The sequence below is a fragment of the Vanessa cardui genome, chromosome 10, assembly GCF_905220365.1.
Source record: "Vanessa cardui chromosome 10, ilVanCard2.1, whole genome shotgun sequence".
Lineage (NCBI taxonomy): Eukaryota > Metazoa > Arthropoda > Insecta > Lepidoptera > Nymphalidae > Vanessa > Vanessa cardui.
In genome coordinates this window covers 1,647,330-1,668,934 of record NC_061132.1, presented here as the reverse complement: position 1 = coordinate 1,668,934, position 21,605 = coordinate 1,647,330, and the positions used below count along the sequence as shown (strand labels likewise).

Below are 21,605 nucleotides of genomic sequence, written 5' to 3'. Positions count from 1 at the left end.
ACGCCACACCGAGGTCCCGGGTTTTTCTATATTGTCTTGGGTCTGGTTGTTTATGGTACCGTCGTTACTTCTGATTTTCCATAACACAAGTGCTTAAGCTACTTACATTGGGATCAGAGTAATGTATGTGATGTTGTCTCATATATATTAACTTTTATGTATTTATAGTAGATACTACCAAGAAGAACTGGCAATGAGTTCGGTAGTTAATCATAACCACTATTTTAATTACATAGTGTATCTGTAAAGTAAAATTAAATTAATATTTATAAAAGTCCACACTTTTTCACCTAATCTTGTATTTACTAAAACTTCCTTTATATAAATATATCATTCATCAATTTATCAATCAATGTAATTCTATAAAATTACAAGGCAAAAAAATCTACTTGAATTTGAATTATAAATTAAGCACTAAAGTATTGATGCTTGCCTAATTTTGATTTTTCAGTTTATATGTTTTACCTTCTAAGCCGTATTGTATTGAATACAAATTGACATGCCAATAAGGCTATAAAAAAGTAACAGCCTCTTAATATTTGATTGACTATTTCTAGTCATATTCTTCCTTTAAGAAGGTTTGGAACTTATGTCACCAGCTTGATTCAATGCCGATCGGTAAACGACAGTTTCCTTTGTCTTTATTTCCTAACAATTCCCTTCACTACCAAGTAAAAGAATAATTTAAAAAAAGAAACAAATTAATAAAATTAAAATAACGTAAACTGGGTTCGGTTCCACGTTCTAACTTCAAGACAAATTCCTGGTATATTCAAATTGATAAAATAATTCATATAAGTGTTCCAATATTTGTATAGTTGAAATTAATTATTCAAACAGCGTCATTAACACCGATAAACGAAATAAAAAAGCTCCCTACGGGGGTGACAAGCGCGGCCCGTTCGATCGCCACACGGCGGGCGTTAATTTAAAATGACAAAACAAATAACAGTTGGCTTCAGTTGCAGTCAAAATTCACACTATTCCAATGTGTGGATTAATTAAATGTATCGTAACGATGATATCGTGCAACTAGATATGGCAAATGGTCTATAATCCAACCAGCGATCAGCCCCGGCTTCGGACGGGGTATATAATACTGATAATAAATATACTCGTACTACAGAATTTATTTACGACATTACTCTGCAAACTTTTAAAATGATTAGTGTTTCTTTACTATATCGTCCATGTATGTTCCAAAAACCTTCCTCTCGAATCAATCTATCTATTAAAAAAACCGCATCAAAATGCATTACGTAGTTTTAAAGATTTAAGCAAACATAGGGATATAGGGATAGAGAAAGCGACTTTGTTTTATACTGTGTAGTGATGATGATATCGTTAAAAAATTATGCCCCGGGTGAGGATCGAACTCACGACCTTAAGATTATGAGACTTACGCGCTGCCTACTGCGCTACCGAGGCGATGGTATAATATATGAATATTGAGAATAATTTCTAAAGTCAAATCTGTATTGGTACTAAGAAACCCTATATTATGTATCTAATTAATTAAAATAGCCCAAAACAATTATGTGCAGATTTGAAGAGTAATCCGCAAAGACTTCTTGTAAATGTTTCTTGTCAATAAATTTACTGATGGTGCCACTTGGTACGAATCCATCTTTACAGGCGGATGATACTTGTACTTCAAAGTTATTCAACCGTCAAACAATTATAGTTTGTATTGCTGTTTGAAATTGATAAGTGAACCAGTATAAGGTCGTCGTTGGTGGTATATTGATGGTGTAATTTTGGCAGTTCAATAATTTGTTGGAATGCACATGTGGCAGAATTTCGATGAAATTAGACATATGCAGGTTTCCTCGCGATGTTTTCCTTCACCGTCGAGCTGAATTGCATTGGGCCATCTCAGCTCATTTTTCATTGTATTAAAACCAAATAAGTTAAATAAGGTAATATTATTGGATATAGGTATACCAAAAATCTTCTATTTATTAATTTAATAAACATATTGAAACACATAAATATGTTATTATTTATTACATAGCACAAAGCAAAGTCGCTTACCGCTGTCTGTCTGTATGTGTGCTTATAAGATCTTAATAATTACGCAACAGAATGTGATGCGATTTATTTTAATAGATAGAGTGATTCGTTAGGAAGATTTTTGTATATAATACATGTACAATATACTAAAGAATCACAGATAATTTTAAGAGTTTCCAATGTGATTAATGTGAATCAAATTCTGTAGAGTATTTAATTAGTATCAATATTACCGTGAGAGGCTGGCTTTTTTTTTATGGTATAGGTTGGCGGACAAGCATATGGGCCACCTGATGGTAAGTGGTCACCATCACCCATAGACAATGAAGCTGTAAGAAATATTAACTATTCCTTACATCGTCAATGTGCCACCAACCTTGAGAACTAAGATGTTATGTCCATTGTGGCTTTAGTTACACTGCCTCACTCACCCTTCAAACCGGAACACAACAATACTGAGTTCTGTTGTTTAGCGGTAGGATAACTGATAAGTGGGTGGTATCTATCCATACGGGCTCGCACAAAGCCCTACCACCAAGAAAAGTTATGTATAAATTAGTCGTATCCAGTGTCAAAATAACGCAGATCTCTATCGGCCGGTAGACAGTGCGGGCCATAAATTGAGCGCCGCTGTCAATTGCACCCGCGCCAATAGTTGCGGTCGCGTCGGCTTTTTGCACTCAGTGCAAATTTCTGTTGTTGTTGTAATTTTATATCTGTTGTTAACGAATACACAACACTATGTATATAGTATATTATATGTGTGTATCTTGTATTTATTTTCAGTATTATTATAATAATGTTTACGCATATAGTATAAGAATATGATGACCTTCGTGGTCGAGTAGCGTGTATACCGGTTTTCATGGGTCCACTCCAAGGTCCCGGGTTCGATTCCTGGCCGAGTTGATGTAGGAAAAAGTTCATCAGTTTTCTATATTATCTTGAGTCAGGTTATTTATGGTGCCGTCGTTACTTTTGATTTTCCATAGTAATATAATTTTAGTATATTTAGGGGTAGGGCTCCAAAATAAAATGTCTTGAGCTATTATAACTATTATAATTCTTGCTCAATTTTCATTCACACCTACCTAGTACCTACACCTTCCTACAAAGCCGTCCTACTATTTCTTTGAGAAGCAATATTTAAGAACGTCTGGGTAGATAACATCACTGCAGCTCTACCAAGAATGGTTGGAAACTATTTTACTGTTCTTTCATTTCATCAGGTACAGAAGCCAGTGTTTCTAAGTACCAATTCAGATTTGTATGTGAATTTATTCGCAATATTCATTTGCAATACCATCGCCTCGGTAGCGCAGTAGGCAGCGCGTAAGTCTCATAATCTTAAGGTCGTGAGTTCGATCCTCACTCGGGGCAAAATTTTTTAACCTATTCATTAGATATTCTACTGCGAAACAGCAGTATATACCGCTCGTGTTAAGGTACAAGAAACACAACATCTTAGTTCTCAAAGTTGGTAGTGCATTGATGGTGTAAGGAATGGTTAATATTGCTTTCAGTGCTATTATCTATGGTGGTCACCATTTACCATACGCTCGTCTGTATCATATAATAAAAAGTATATAGTTGCAGTTCAAACATTTGGACCTTGATGTCACAGGGCAAAAACATTTATAAAAAGTATAATCATGATATTGCCTCTGCTGGTGACAGTCTAATTTTTGCCCAGAGAATCAGAATAGTTATTCAATGGGGAAATGATGGTAACATTCTTACAAGTATTCCATGCGATCATATGATTTGATCAGTAGCTATTTTCTTTGTGAAAGCTTTTTGGGCATATTCTTGATGCAAAAAGCTTCTTGTTACGACAAATTAATAATAATTCTTACAGGACAGTAGGGAGACCACTTCGCATCAGGTAGGAGAATTGTAACTCGTCTATACGACAAAAATAAGGATAGCGGGTTCAAATCTGGCCTAGTATTAGTAAATTTGGTTGATAAATGTCAATAATCCATCTCCTGCAGAGTGAGGTAACCTGCCTGTATCAGAGGATATTCATATGTATACTACCAAGCCACATCGGAGCTGAATGGTGGAATAAGTTCCAAGTATTCTCCTCGAGACGAGATCATATTTTTGGTCAAGCAGTGATGCTTTGACAGGTGACCTTACAGTTAATTAGAAATAACTTAATTTGAAATTATACCGAGAAAAAAGATTCAATCTATTTAATGTACGTTTTCTTTATTAAAATAGGATATAAATGATTTTCATGGGAGGAATGAACCTTTCTTTCAATTTGCATCCCGAAGCCTCGGTGGCGCAGTAGGCGGCGCGTAAGTCTCATAATCTTAAGGTCGTGAGTTCGATCCTCACCCGGGGCATATACTTTTCTCTTTTACCTTCCTAAAGTAACCCTGAAACACATCTTTTCTAATATTTTAAATAGGAAAGTAATTCTACGTCACTCTTAAACTGCTAATCTGATTTAAGTTAAATTTGAGTAGCGAGATAAGTACATATCTTTTTTTTATTCAGAAGGGAAAATTGGGTTTTGGTACTTACTATATGTAATTCGGTCCCGGTTCACCTTGTGTTTAATACATCAATTCTACACATTAACAATACATATATGTATAGTTCACCTAACAATACGTGTATATTTTAGGGAAATCGTTATTTAATTAGAATCACACCTAAATAATGCCACTGATATAATCGAATGAACGAAATATTTTAATTGCAATTGAAATTTTCGGCTGAAAAAAGTGTCAGAGAATGAAGTCTTCAGAGCTTGTGCAGAGATGGTGTATCACTCTGCATCTAGTATGATGGAAAATGATCTAGATTTATCCTGGCAACCTAATTTTACTCACATGCATCGCATCTGAATTCCAAATTTTTATTCACGCTAAATAGATATTGGAAAATCAACAACAGTGCGATTTTGAAAGCATTTTCTACCTCGCACAACCACTCCGTGGAACCAGCTTTCACTGACACTTTTTCTAAACCTTATATTTTTATTTAACTACTAGCTGTGCTAGCGACCTTGCACGCGTTTAAATTTAACAAAAAAAATATTGTAGCCTAAGTTACTCCTTATTATATCAGTTATCTGCCAGTGAAAGTCCCGTCAAAATCGGTCCAGTCGTTCCAGAGAGTAGCCGGAAAAATAACAGACAGACCGACAAAAATTATAAAAAATGTTATTTTGGTATATATACCGTGTATACATACATATGCATTGAGTAAAAAGGACTGTTTAATATTACAAACAGACACTCCAACTTTATTTTATATGTATAGATAAAACCAGAAACCTGGTTTTAGCATCACCTGCGCAGGCTCGTCATAAACCATCCAGGGAACCATTAAACTACCCAATAAAAAAATCGGTCTAGCTGATTATAATTTTAGTGAAAGACATACATAAGATTGATATCTATATATGTATATAAAGACTAAATATTTCACACAATCCATATGAGAAATACATATTTTAGAATCGCTAATTCTATTATATCGAATGCTTTGGTAATAAGCTCTGGCGCCGTCGCTTTTGTCAATTGCTGTGAGAACGCAGTTTATAGAGATGACCTATTTTTTGTTGCTAATTCGAAACTAGACTATTTAAATAAACGAAGCGTTCGATACAATGAAAAAAAATTGACACGGATAAAAAAAAGCCTTAATGCAAACAAACGGTTACGAAATACACTTTGAAATAAACTAAACACTGGAAATTTCCATTTTTTATTTTATGGTATAGATTGGCGAACGAGCATATGGGCTACCTGGTGGTAAGTGGTCACCAAAACCCACAGATAATGGCGCTGTAAGAAATTTTAACCATTCCATATCCACAAAACTTATCACCTAAGATGTTATGTCCTTTTTGCCTGTATAATTGCCTACATTGCATTGGCTCACTCACCTTTTAAACCTAAACACAACAATGCTGAGTACTGTTGTTTGACGTTAGAATATCTGATGCATGTGGGGCACCTACAGATGGACTTGCACAAAGCCCTACCACCAAGGAATCGTATTTAGCAAATAAGTTAACTTGTTATTTTTAAATTGATTTAAGATGTGTACAATTACTGACTTGGTACAATTATTTATTATTTAGATACATCGCCTCGGTGGCGCAGTAGGCGGCGCGTAAGTCTCATAATCTTAAGGTCGTGAGTTCGATCCTCACCCGGGGCATATTTTGTTATAGGTAAAAATATCTGCCGTAACTATTTTGTTTTCTTTTTATGCAATATTTGAATAAGAATGTTTATTGTTATCAAAAGGTAAGTATTGACTAAATATTCGCCAAAGCTTCGCATGTGAAAACTAAGCGTCTCTATCGTAAGACACACATATTATATATTGAAACAAATTTTGTCTGTCAGTCTATCTGGTTGTTCAAAGCTTATCTCTGGAACGTTTGAACCGATTATGATGGGACTTTCACTACCAGAAAGCTGTGAAAGCTTATTACATATAAGATATAAACTGAGCTTCACCAAGAACATTTTTGTTACATTCAGTTGTTTCGTCGGTAAGTTAAAGGATTGGTTCCTAAGTTTTCAAGACAGCAGGGATATTCTGTGAAAAATCACTTCGCGTCTCACTTGTAAAATGTCGGTTTTACGTACGGAGATTTGCTTTTTCGAATTGGAAAATAAAAATTAAAACAAATAATATGTAGTCATTTAATTGATATACGATACATTGAATAAAAACAACAAGATAGAAGAACTAGTTTTTCGTAACATATATTCTCTTTCAGGGTTTGGTTTTATGCATAAAGAAGTTCTGACGTTCAAGCTTGTTTTATAAAAAAAATCATCAAATTCGGTTCAGTAAATTGGTCCTGAAAATGTAACGGATTGACTAGCAAACGGCAGATGTTACACATTATCTAAAGAGCTGATGTTTTAGTTATTAGCACATATATTTTGTGCTTATTGCAATACAATCGAGCAAGAATACTAAACATCATATGGATTTTTGAGTTCTTTTTTTCAATGTGTTATCACCAATGGATCCCTTGGAACAAAATAGCACAATAAATTCTATAAGAGAAATCAAAATCAAAGTAAACTTTATTCAAGTAGGCTTTTACAAGCATTTTTGAATCGTCATTTTACAATTAAGTGAAGCTACCACCGGTTCGGAAAGTAGATTCTACCGAGAAGAACCGGTAAGAAACTCAGTAGTTACTCTTTTCCAACATTTATATAATACAAAGTCATGTTAGTTAATACAATTATTCAAATAAATATATCCTGCTTGGAAGTCAAAAGGTCAACAGTCACATTAACTCCACACTTTTATAGATATTAAATCTTTTATAGAATAATATGCTTTTTTTACCCATGTATTTTTTACAAACGCTTTGAATTTACGAAACGGCAAAGTTAAAAATGTCTGCGAACATGATAAGTTAATTATATCATGGCTTCTATTACTGATATATATGTTCGAAGAAGCGAATAATAACCGAATATTGATTCAAATCTGTCAAAAATGACTAAATCTTCATATGAACAACACATGTTCATAATACATCTAGGCATACATTATGCAAAATCCTCGTGTGACGATCTAAAATTGTAATATATCGATCTTACAGTGATTGCTTGGAAAAAGTTTCAAAACCACCTCAAAAGCAGAAAGACCTAAGTGCCATTATGTTTTCTTACTTCCAATCGTCGTTTTATAGTATACAGCCAAAAATTATGCCACTTATCATCTTCTAAACCTGACAATACGGTCGAGGCACAGAGCTATTAACCCCTGACACCGTCCTCATTATACAGCGGTATATTTAAACACAATAAAACACATCGATTATCATGTATTGTCACCCAAGTTCGCTCATTGCTATATTTAGTTCACGAGTCTGATACAATAGTCTAATAATAGAAAATGCATCACCGATCATGCAATGGATGTGTGATATTGACAGTATGTATGGCGGTGTATGTTGGATTCGTTACAGTTTAATAGCGAAAGAGAAAATTGACCAACATTAAAATCAAAATTGCGCTATTTTAACTTAATGAAGCTGTGTCATGTCATGGACATGAATAACTTATTATAGTTTATTTGAGAAAAGCAAATCTACTGAATATATATTATACATACACACACATACACAAGCATAGACATACACGCACACTCATCGTAAATAATCAGTCACCAACGACGTTATGTTCCTTAAGCCTGTAATTACAGACTCACTTAGCCTTTCTTTCGCCAAAGAATATATGTCTAACATAGTACGTAGTAAGTAGTACTAATTACTATATTAGTCATACTTATACAGATTATCATCATCATCAGCTCGTTCCCGTCCACTGCTGGACATAGCCCTCTCCAAGTGCACGCCACTGTGGTCTTTCTCCGGCTACTCGCATCCAGCTCCTGCCTGCCGCCTTGCGTTAATTGTCACTCCACCGTGCCTGAGGACGTCCTACACTACGTTTGCCGAGACGCGGTCTCCGCTCTAGAACGCGTTTTCCCCTACGGTCGTCGGTTCTACGACAAATATGACTAGCCCACTGCCACTTCAGCTTACTAATCCGGACTATATAGACTGACATACCTATATACTATTATAATAGACAGCTTACCCAAAAGCCTACGATTAAGAAAAATCATATATTTTATATGTTCTTTAATTGAACTGGGACTGCTCTGTTTTATGCCAGTATTTATCTATGCAATATACATTAAAGTAATGATTATTAATTAAAATGTATCTTGTAAATTAATAACGATTGTAACGTGACTTGAAATTAACTCTATTTTAAATTTGATTTTATGAACACTGTGTTTTACTAAAAAGTACGTTTTGAAACTTGTTAATGAAACACCGACCACGAATATATTTCTTGGAAGTGTTAAATTATTCAACCTCTTCTCAAAAATCCTTCTAGTGCTTCTGTGTTTAACCGAACTCGTTTACAGTGGAAGCCATACACAGTATCTGTGCTAAGCCTACGCCACCTTAACGCTATTTATATAACAGCGTTACCGGGTTACTGTAACTGTAGTTTATCATAAACTAGCAACCCGCCCCGGCTTCGCACGGGTGCAATACCGATATTATACTACATACTACATACTATACTACATACTACATATATACTAGTACACAATTTGCCAAACTCAAACTCACATAACTTTATCCAATGTAGAAGCATTACACTTTCTTATTGATGGTCAAATAATTGTTTATTTACGGTATCAGATAGAAGCTAAATTTAACAGTGTTTTTTTACTATATTGTCCATGTATAATATACAAAAACCTTTCTCTCGAATCACTCTATCTATAAAAAAAAACTACACCAAAATCCGTTTTGTACTGTATATATCTAAACATACATATGGACAGCGGTAAGCGACTTTGTTTTATACTATGTAACTATATGACGGATTGTAAACTGGCGAAAAATTATATTAAAAAAAGGCGAAGTCTTATCGTTTTGATATAACAAAATTCACTTATATTACGTACTAAGAATAATAAATACCATCTTTATGCAATACAATGCAATGTTCGTTGATTATATCGAGAACCGGCAAGAATATCAGTTGTAACAATTTTTTATTCATATAAAAATGTTTATTTCGTATTCACCGCTACATATATTTATATATACAGTATAAGCATCAGGAATGAGTAACTCCAAACTCTCTTGCAATTAATAAGGCTCAGTAGTATTTGTTGATTTCTAAGCAGGATACATAATTATGAAAATTGTAATAATTGAGTTACTTGACGATTTTTCTCGGTAGAATCTGCTTTTCGAACCGACAGTAATTTAATATATAATTCGACTAAAAAGGTTTTATTATTTTTTTAATTAACATATTTTATCTAATCGATTTAAAATTACAATTGAAAGACAAGACTACCATATAAAAAATACTAATATACATATATTTTTAATAAAGACAATATATTTGTGAGTACGAATTGAAAAATTCCGAATCGTAAACACACCGGCGACAACTATAGTGATCAAAATTGACCCGGCAATCAAGGCGATCAAATCAAACTGCTCCCACATATATACTATGTCACAAACATGTATAAGAATGATTTATTGCTATTTCCTAATTTATTACCGGCTATTTATAATACTCAAACTATAGATTACATTTTATTTTTATCTTTATACTTGAAAATCTTTTAAATACAGAGACATTGTGTATTCCAACCACAGGAGATAAAATCCAAATAAACATTATTTGACTTCAAATTGATAGGATATCGTTTTGCTTGAATAATCTACGGTATTAATTATGGATTTGCCGAAAACAATACGCATGGAACATCAAAGATCTGTTATCGGAATTTGGGTGCAAAATTAAAGTTTAATTTACGCTATACGTTCGCGGACGAGCATATGGGCCACCTGATGGTAAGTTGTCACCACCGCCCATAAAATTTGACGCTGTTAAAAATATAAACACATCTCCAACGTAAGGGCACGTTACGTCCCTTGTGCCTGTAGTTACACTGGTTCACTCACCCTTCAAACTGAAACACAACAACCAAGTACTGTTGTTTGGCGGTAGAATGTCTGAAGAGTGGGTGACTAGCCAGACGGGCTTGCACAAAGCCTTAAACCAAGTGAATGTGGATATAAACAGTTAAGTGGAATTGTGTTGTATTATAAATAAAGATATATGAATGAAAAATTGTTTGTAGTACAATGTAACTAAGCTATTAGTAAATCGCCTGACATACGTGAATATAAGATTTAATAAACTTTATATAGATACAGGATTTTTTATTAAAATATCATAATATAAGACATAAAATAAAAGAATAAATAAATACGAATTGGTAATTGGGCGCGAAACACGCTTACATTAGATAACTACGTCTAAACTTATTCACCTGAACCATTTAAACCGCTAATGTATATTGTAAAACATTTCTAAACAGGCCTATTTTACATCATAACTTAAAATATCAATCAATACAATATATGCACTTGCAAACTGCTCATCCGTCCAAAAATCAACCAGATTTAACGTAGCTTAAATACAAAATATTTCTCAAAGATATATTAAAACGAAGCGATTCAAAAATAAATACAAGAAAACGTAAGAATTTTACATTAGTCCACCCCTCTCCCAAATTCGAAACTTAGTAATTAAAAACTCGAACGTTAATAAATCAATAAGTTTGACGATATTTTAAATTAAAATGACCGTATCTCTGCTGATAATTCTAAGAGAATGCTTTCAAGAAATATTGAAAAGGCGGAACGATAAATATTAAAGTTAAGAAAAAAACTTGTAATTATATGATCGTTATTTTCAACTTCGGGTTTTTATAAAAACGTAAGAAAAATCTGCGTGAAGATACTACCGTGATTTTTAGGATATAATTTTACATGTCTGATATTTTAGTCGAGATGGCCCAGTGGTTAGAACGCGTGCATCTTAACCGATGATTGCGGGTTCAAACCCAGGCAAGCACCGCTGATTCATGTGCTTAATTTGTCTTTATAATTCATCTCGTGCTCAGCGGTGAAGGAAAACAACCTGAGGAAACCTGCATGTAACATATTTCATAGAAATTCTGCCGCATGAGTATTCCATTAACCCGCATTGGAACAGCGTGGTGGAATATGTTCCAAACCATCTCCTCAAAGGGAGAATTTACAGCCTGTTGTTTTTGATATTTTAGACGAAACATACCTGTGTCTATTTATACTTTATAAGGCACCTGTAATATACTGTTCCTTATAAATAAAGAGTATTATTATAATTAGTATATCTATCTATAATAAACTTGGTGTGTCTGTTTGTAATATTAAAAAAACCGCTTTTTGATAAATGCATATGTACACACATTTGTTCCGTCTAATCTCTGGAACGACTGGATCGATTTTGACGCGACTTTTACAGTTAGATAGCTGATGTATAAGGAGTAGCTTAAGCTACCTTTATTTTGGAATTATACATAAACAATAGTAAAGTCACGCTGCAATGTCTAAATAGTGTCCAGTACAGCGCAGAGTTTAGGCATGCCACATCTCCGCTATCACATATGGTACCTCCTACCAATGACTTAATATAACTAAAGCTGCGTAATAAAGAATTAATAAGTTAAAGTAAAACCTGCGAACTGTACAATTACATTTTTGTTAAATTACAACGCGCACGAAGTCGCCGGCAAAGCTAGTAAACATATATATGTCGTAAAAAGTATAGTAATAATATCACTTACATAGTATAGAACGAAGTCGCTTTCTCTGTCCCTATATCGCTATGTAAGCTTAAATCTTTAAAAAACTACGCAACGGATTTTGATGCAGTTTTTTTTAATAGATAGAATGATTCGAGAGGAAGGTTTTTGTAAGGTGGGTCCCTATTTTATTATCTGTGTATACTCTTTTTTGATTCAAGTCAAGGCTGTTTTTCTATTATAAATCTAAGATAAAACTTGTAAACAAAAGGATTGGTGAGCGAAGGGTAAAATAGGTCATCTGATGGTAAGTGGTCACGACTACTCATATACATCAGTGCCGTAAGAAATGTAAACATTCCTTACTTTACCAATGTACAATAAACCTTGGGGAACTGAGATGTTATAAACTTTGTGCCTGGAGTTAAGACTGGCTCACTAACCCAAGTTTTGCTACATGGCACTAAAATATATTTTGATGAGTGGTACCTACCCAGAAGGGCTGGTACAAAGGGTTTGTTTCATATAATTATTTCTCTGGTATGAAAACGATATAAAGGCAGGTTCACACTTGAGCTAGTATAACGGTACGGTATGGATAACTTAAGTTTTATCACAGGCCTTCATAGAAACTTACATAATTTCATTAGCATGTCTGTTAAATCAATTCTTCATTTAAAAAGTTAAAGATGGATATAGATTATACTGTTGACAAATTTGATAATCATCAGTATTACATCCAAATAGTTTTGATATATAATAAATATTAATTGATAATTTATTCAGACAAAATATTGAACGAATGAATCATAAAAATCATTAAACAGCGCCATCTTGGTTGTTTAGTAAGTACTACTTACCTTTGAATAAGTTGATCATTGATTATTGGAATATTTTGATATAGTACCAAAAACTGACGATAGATGGCAATATAGGAATGCACAATATAATACCATTTACTTGTTGCTCTATGAAACAAAATAACTAGAATATAATTTAAAAGTATAATTCATTAAGACATGTATAATTACTTAAATAAAATGAATGTGCAATTATTTTAATTTTAAAACTATAGTAGCGCCATCTATTATCATACACTCAAAGTATCTAACAGTAATCGATTTATTACTTTGGTAAAAATAATATAGATGGCGCTTTACTCCTTGTAGTATTATATAAAATTTAATTTTTATAGGTATATAATTAAAATATTATTATGGTTGTTATGATTTTTAATGCTTAATAGAATCAATGAAATAATCTTTTTAAATTATTTTGAAGGAATCTCATAAATGAAAAAAATACATTTAGAGACAGTTATATCCTTATGTTTAAACAACGAACGAAAGAAAGGAGTATGAATGACATTACATACATACATACCAAAATTAATTTACTATTAATAACGAAAATGATTTATTCTTCAAAAATCATCTTGCTAATTGGTTTTTGTTATCAACACATCGCGCCTATTTTGTGGTAGTCCAAACCCATCTATGTAGGCCCTTTCATCATTCCACCGCCAGATAGCAACTTAGAAAGTATTCTATGTTCCAGTTTTATATGAGCTAGTGTAAATTACATCTTAGATCTCAAGGTTGATGGCGCATTTCTAACGCTTTTCAAACGTATATCGATTATTTTTAAGTATCAAAGCTTTTTAGAGACCTGCATACTAATAGTGTAACTTACCCAAAATAAAAATTCCCAAATAAATGTGCTATAAGTCAACGCCAATTATACCCTAGAAGAAGATTGGGATTCGGATGGGGTTTTCCAAAATTTGATTCGCTTAGACTTAAAGAATAAGGCGAAACCAAACAACCAACCTATTCTAAGCCTTCTGCATCTAGTAGGGATGTGGAAGGCTTAGAATCGGGATCTTTTAGCTTCTTAGGAGAGACCCATATCCAGCAGTTAATTGTGATTGGCTGAATGATAGAAGATGATGAGGAAGCAGAATAAGTCATAAATAAAATACTGGTGTACACTCCAAAACATTTTATTATAGTACAAAAAATATGTATCACATTAAAAGTAACACGTAAAAAAGATTATTCTGTAAAAACAAACTCAGTACTTAACGTAACAAGAACGTGATATGTCAGAAAGTATTATGCGACATTCACCTTTATTATCATAGCTTTCAAACGACATGCGCATCAAAATTGCGTATCAAAGATAGTCAGTTATCAAATAAGTTATATACTAAGTGAGTTCTTACAGAAAAGCACCTACGTCACTAAAACGTGACAAAACGATGATTACAATATTAGAAATTCATATTTAATATATTTCTTAAAATTATAGTAGTGTAAGGAATATACAATAATTATACTATAATAGATTTATCAATGATATTTTATGTAAAACGTCAAGAGGTGACTAAGAACTCCAAAGTGTAAAATTTTATAATATGAGATAATTATTTGAGAGATGATTATTTAATAAATTGACAATTTGACGCGGGGCAGATTGTAATCTAACGTTTTAACTTAGATAGATTACAATATAGCGAAAAATCATTCGTTAAATTGCAATCATATATCACGATTCACAATACTTCTATAGCAGGGCCTTGCCCGTCTGGGTAGGTACCACCCACTAATCAGTTATTCTACCGTCAAATAACAGTACTCAGTATTGTTGTATTCCGGTTTGAAGGGTGAGTGAGCCAGTGTAACTACAGGCACAAGGGACATAACATCTTAGTTCAAAAGTTCTTGGTGGCACATTGACGATGTAAGGAATATTAACTATTCCTTACAGCGTCATTGTCTATGGGTGATGGTGACAACTTTCAGGTGCCCCATATGTTCGTCCGCCAACCGATACCATAAAAAAAGATTACAAAATTCGTTAGATTATAATCTGAAGAGACAGATTGTAATCTAACTGTAGAAATGTATCTTTATTTATAATACAACAGTATTCCACCTTTTTACTTATTCTACTGTTCGAATATAAAACATTACTTGTCATGATCATGATTATACTTACATATAATATAATTGTATAAATGCATTATAAAAAAATGGGTAACTATTGATATATTGATAAAATAGATACATGTTATCAATATCACTAATGATAAAATTATTGTCAACAAAGTTTATCAATGCGGAATATATATCTGTATGAAAAATAAAATTTAACTTGTGGTTGTTTTTCATTATACAATTCAACAATATATCTGTTTTTTTTTTTAAATGAACGCACCTTTTTTCTTTAAACTTAGAATAAAATCTTCTTCATATGTATGAGAGTGCTAATGATTATTTAAGTTTAATTTTCTTACATTTTATAATAATTAATCTAGAACAAAAAAATAAATGGATTTCCACTATTAATATTTATTTACATCATCTTTTAGTGAACTCTTTAAAATTTCACTGTTGTAAGATAATAAATAAATTTCGCGCCACGAACTCGAACGCCGCCATCTTATTCTTTTTTTAAATTTTTTCTCGAACTTTCCTTATATCTCCTTCTTATTCTCAACATTCTTAAGGACATTGGTACCAAAATTTTCTTACATATTGTTATGAGTATTTGCCGCTGCTTTGACTATTTTGTCTGCTCCAAGACGTTGTGGTTCTGTTGGGGAAGCCTGGCGAGATTCCAGTCGGAGAGTGTGGTGGGGTAGGTGGTAGCAAGTTGGTGGCGGGGTGGTAGACTTTGGCGGACATTGACATCTCATCTGAAAGAAAAAAATATTCATTCATCATATTCTTTACTTTATTAAAAATATTTGTATTGCCGTGACTTCGCTGGTTTCTATTAGTTGTAGTCGTAAGCTATATTATTCCATTCTATTCCACCAATTTTATTATAAAAATGGTTCAGTTAGCCTTGAAAGAACAAACAGACTTTTGTATTTAAAATATCAGTATAGTACCTATTCCAAAAAAATACAGAAAAGGTTTCTTCTATTTATAATTTCTACATAGCGTCATCCAAAACCAAATCCAAAAGGCAAGAATATTCTTCTAAAATGCTATAAAGAAATAAATAGTTAGTCATCTCGCTTAGCCGTCGAGATATGTAACTATTAAACTACTCAACTACATGTAGTATACAAAATACTTCCAAATCTCCCACACTTGCTTTAATGGTGTTTTTGAGTTACAGTATTTGTGTATTTCATGCATCTCTTGTGATCTTCCTCCAGCAGCTTCCATTGATACCAGAACACTCTATAATGAATTTACAAGGATCTGACTAGAACCGTCCATATTTTTATGACCACGAAGCCATGTACCTTTCACCATCAAGGCTCAAGGTATCTTTTCATATAAGATGTTACCAAAGATTTTAAGCAGAGGATAAGCTCACGATCTTTCTTATAATATAAGTTGAATGTAGTTTTATACTTACTGTTAGAGAATGACCGTCCGTATGAGTATTTGGAGCCTTGGTCCTTTGTGGGCGGCATTATTTATCTGTAAAAAATAATATCTAATTACTTTTTTGTTCCATTTGCTGTCGAAACACTTGGCCCTTGGAGAAGTGTCGCAAAAAACTTCATTAAAAGTATAACACCTCGCCTCATTGCCTCCACTGGTGACAGGAGGGCTGGTTCGTTTTTTGCCCAGAGGATCGGAATTGCGATTCAACGGGGTAATGCTGCTAGCATTCTTGCCATTGCCATTCCACGCGGTCAAGATTTATACAGCAACTAGTTTTAATTCATATTTGTATATATTTAAGCATTTAATGTTATTAATTCTTCTGTAAAAAATAATAATAATAATAAAACTAAAATTACCAAAATAGACGTGGGATACCCATTTGGAAGACAGTTCCTTTCCCAATATATAACGTATTTAATAACTGACATTATGGAATGATTAATAACGTATTTTACTTTACGTTTAAGGATAAATAAATGATATGAAATAAAATAGTCAGTAAAAATCTCGTGTGAATGTTAATAATTACAAAAAATTAGCTACCTAAATTTATATTCGTTTTTATTTGGATTTAGTTTTTATCGAAGACCACCACACCTTTAACAAGGATGTGGTTCTTCCACCAAAACATTCAATTTCATAGACATGTGGGTGGGGTTAGTAAGGTTTTCTACTTGAAGGATACTGTTTTTTTAATTTAAATATCTCAAAAGAGATCTTAGACTTTAAAATATTAGTCTATGTAAGGAAATAAGAATTGTATTCTTATAATTAAAAAAAAAAATACTTATGAAATTTTATCGCAGAGCCCACTAGGTCCAACCTCAATCTAACAGAGATATAGTATGTGGTACGAGGTATAAGAAAAAAAATCTGCCAACCCTCCAGCATAGCAAAAGAACCCCATCTAAGCTCTATGTATAAACATTGTATGTTTAAAGAAAATTCGTTTAAAATTAACTTACTATGAAGCTATACATGATCGAGATTAAATCAAAGAGAGTAATGTATCATGGAATTATTAATAGGGATTCCATGAAAGTCCCGTCTTTAACGAGCGCCTCATCAATAATACAGCAATCTTTATCGCTACATCGGGAATCGACTTTCAGTGCGAAGAGGGTTTTATTTCGAGCCATTCAATGTCCGATAATTATTATTGAAGTTTTATCAGACGTCTTTTTTATCATTGATTAATTTAATTTTAAACTGTTAAGATTATTGATGTGAAACATAATTTTATTACGCGTGGTGTGTGTCTTATTACTATAATGTTAGTTTTCTATTACGCTAAATTAATTTCATAAATATGTTCTTCTATGTTTCATGTATACCGATACAGGTAATCATTCCCTGGCATGACAACAACAACACCCTGTGTATTTCTCAAAGCTGGGTTAAGGCCTCCTTTCCCCTTTCTTTTGGAGAAGGTTTGGAACATATTCCACTACGATGTTCAAATGCGGGTTGGTGGAATAATCTTATGGCAGAATTTCTACGAAATTAGAAACATTCAGGTTTCCTCACGATGTTTTCCATCATCGCCGAGCACGAGATGATTGTTATAATACACTACATAAAAACACAAATATTCAGTGCTGCTTGCCTGAGTTTGAACCTACAATCATCGGTTAAGATGCACGTGTTCTAACCACTACGCCATTTCGGCTTAATAAGACAATCTACCTCAACAGTAAATCCTAGAATTCAACTGCGATGCGAAGTTATTAATAATAATGGACCTCTTTCTATTGACCTTGGGCAGGTATTTACAGTACAGAAGATCTTTGATTAAAATATTGTTTGAATGTTTAAGGAAATTTTAATCAACGTCTTATCATGTATGCCGACGTTTTATTAGCTAATTTTTCCTATGAAAGATTCAGTTACGTTGTAAACGATAATACAAAAATACAGAATTGATGATAACATCAACAAAACTAAACAACCTATATCCTACTTACAGTTCACGAAAGTTACTTCCTTATGTAGTAGATTATAAGACCCAAAATTCTGTACGTTATTTTCTAATAAAGTTAACTTCGATTCTTTCACACAACGTTATCATATTTAATATTGATCAAACCGAAGATATAACTCACGAATCTACTAGTTCGAAACTATACCTTACTACGCTTCAATAAGGTATGAAATCAATTGAAGCAATTTATACATACGTCAATATAAAATAGAACGTAATTCCAGCAGAGATTTATTTCGTCAAAGAAAAAGGCTCACAGGGGTTTGGGAGATATTTGTAAAATTGATTATGTTTCACGTCTTTTGATGATAGCGAACTGAAAAACGCTTCAGCGATCGATTTTAATTGAATCCACATAAAAGGGATAGACGTAAATCGAGATAAAGATTTCGAAGGCTTTCAGGCGATTAGCTGCATCTCGATACACAAAGGGATAATATTTAAGGGATTGCCTTTTTATGAATTTAAGGGTAATTTAGACTTTGACAGACGATTGGAGATTGTTAACGATATTTTGGGTTCTTTTATCTATATTTATAATATAAACACGAATAGGTACTATTATGTATGTGTGTCTGTCTGTTGCGCTTTTTATCGAAACGAATTTGATAGGATATTAAACAAGTTTAGACAAGGACGGACGTAAAATCTACGAAATTTAATGTTTTTTTTTATGTTTTTGGTGTACATCGAGACATTTTGGATCGCCATTATGTTTATTACTGTGTGCAGATTATTGATGGTTATTTGTGTTATAGATTAAATGTTTTCTTTTGTGGTAAATTAAAGATAGTTGAGAGGTTAGCCTACTTCCTACTTCTGGTTCTAAAATACATATAGTACGTAGTAGTTAAAGTTAAAGTAGTAGTTAAAGTTAGAATAGTATAGTAATTATACTTTACATAATGATTTATTTGTTTCAAAATGAATAAATCGAAACCTAAGTCCCGTAGGTTTAATAGTTATATCACAAACGTCATTCGCATCTCATTGATTTATCAATCAATTGATATAAATAGGTCGTATCGATCAAAGTAATTTATTTATGATTGAGGACAAAGTTTAACTATATATCAGTTGCATAAGAATAAGCATTAATAATGTTTTCTGTATGTCGGCTGTATATCTTACTCGTGGTAACAGTAAGAAATAAAAATACTTGGTGGTAGCGTTTTTTGTAAGTCTGGGTAGGCTACACTCATACGATTTTTCCGCCAAGCAGCAATTATTATAATTGTGTTCTGGTTGAATGGTGAGTGAGCCAGTGTAACGGAAGGCACAAGAGAAATATCACCTTAGTTCCAAGTGTTGGTAGTGTATTTGAGACGTAAGGGATTGTTATTAATTTTAAAAGCGCTGTATATAAGCCGTGGTGACCACTTAACATCAGGTGGTAAAAAAAACACTTCCGATATTCAATACGCTGTCATACAGTGATGGTATGGTCAAAAAATCTTAATAAACTTTATTAAAGTAGGCTTTTACAAGCACTTTGAATATTTTTATAAACGATATTAAGTGAAGCTACCATCTGTTGACGTAGATTCTACTGAGAAGAACCGGCAAGAATCTCAGCAATTACTCTTTTTCAACATTTAAAAAGAATTCGTAACCGTCAGTGTTACTTTTGTATTTCTAATATTAGTATACATATTTGGAATATTTCCTCCCTTATAAATAGTAGGTAATAATAGATTAAATATATATGTATATCTATTATATCTCTGCCAGTGTGTGGATATTTGTGTAAGGTAGCAACTGTATCGGAACGACGCTTTCACACCGAACACAGTGCGGAAAGTTTGCCTGCGTTTGAACTGCACCATTCAACGACATGCTAGTGTGGATCTGCGTTTATTTTGTTCGTTTTTGTATTAATTATTCTTATAATAATTAAATTAAATTTTCAGAACTTGTTATGAAGACTTTGTGAATACTATAATTAAAGAAGCCTGAAGAATGTTACACTGATATGTATACGATTTAACTTAGTCAGTATACTGCTCTAACTCACTAACTGACTCTGACCGTTTGATTGATTCTGTTGTTGTTGTTGTTCACTAAAAATAATGAAACGTATATAAATGAAGAACAAAAATAATTAAAAGAAAGATATCTACTTGGTATCAGATAGCGGATATGTGGACGAAGTATTCATAGACTATATTACTATAAATAAAATTGAATGGAAGAGAAGAACAAATTAAAGTAATTTTCCACATTAGAAACACACTTTTCAATATTTTAGAAACCATTTCCATTTTTACATATATGTTGTGCCTTATGTAATTCAATGTCAAATCCCCTTATGCCACTTATGTTACTGTTTTATCGATGCCTCATATAAAGCTGATATTATTATTTATAATTATGACGATGACAGTCACCGGAAATCAGCAATACTTTCTATTGCTGTATTCCTGTTTGTTATTGATTAAGCTGAATGAGCCAGTGACATTGGGAACTTCAGATCTGAAGAAATACGAGTATGGATTAAAAATAGTTACCGTATAAATCTTGTTTACGTGGAATGGTGGCAAGAATTCAGATTAGCTTCAGATCTTTACTCTCATGATAAGTTAATGATAACAATATTGATAATGTTGATTTTTAAATATGTTTTGACAATTGCAAAGACAGAGACAAAAAATAGCACAGTTATTCTGAGTAACTGTTATCACATCTTTAGGTATTTACTGTTATAAAAAAATATATCAATTATAACAGGTAATCCTCGTCGTCAGACTTCAAAATGACACATACGATTTATAAATCACAAACATTCATTTATTTTCATGTGTGAAAGACACACACACGTTTATATCTATGTCGTATAGATCCTTTCATATCACGATAGATATTGCATGCAAAAAATAATAAAAAGTATGACGCAAAAAATTAAAACCTTTTTGCTGACGTATATTTTTCAATTTCAATAATCATTATTATTAGTATAAAACAGAGTCGCTTAGCGCTGTCTGTCCCTATGTATGCTTATATCTTTAAAATGACGC

The 21,605-nt window shown here is 32.7% G+C and overlaps 4 non-coding genes across 4 annotated transcripts; 3 read left to right on the top strand and 1 right to left on the bottom strand.

Moving 5' to 3' along the window:
- Positions 1-1,355: 1,355 nt before the first annotated feature.
- Trnam-cau lies at positions 1,356-1,428 on the bottom strand. Its single transcript has one exon. It is a non-coding gene; the product is annotated as a tRNA-Met (tRNA).
- A 1,892-nt stretch (positions 1,429-3,320) lies between these two features.
- Trnam-cau lies at positions 3,321-3,393 on the top strand. Its single transcript has one exon. It is a non-coding gene; the product is annotated as a tRNA-Met (tRNA).
- Positions 3,394-4,294: 901 nt separating this feature from the next.
- Positions 4,295-4,367, top strand: Trnam-cau. The gene has a single exon. It is a non-coding gene; the product is annotated as a tRNA-Met (tRNA).
- A 1,758-nt stretch (positions 4,368-6,125) lies between these two features.
- Trnam-cau lies at positions 6,126-6,198 on the top strand. Its single transcript has one exon. It is a non-coding gene; the product is annotated as a tRNA-Met (tRNA).
- Positions 6,199-21,605: the final 15,407 nt, after the last annotated feature.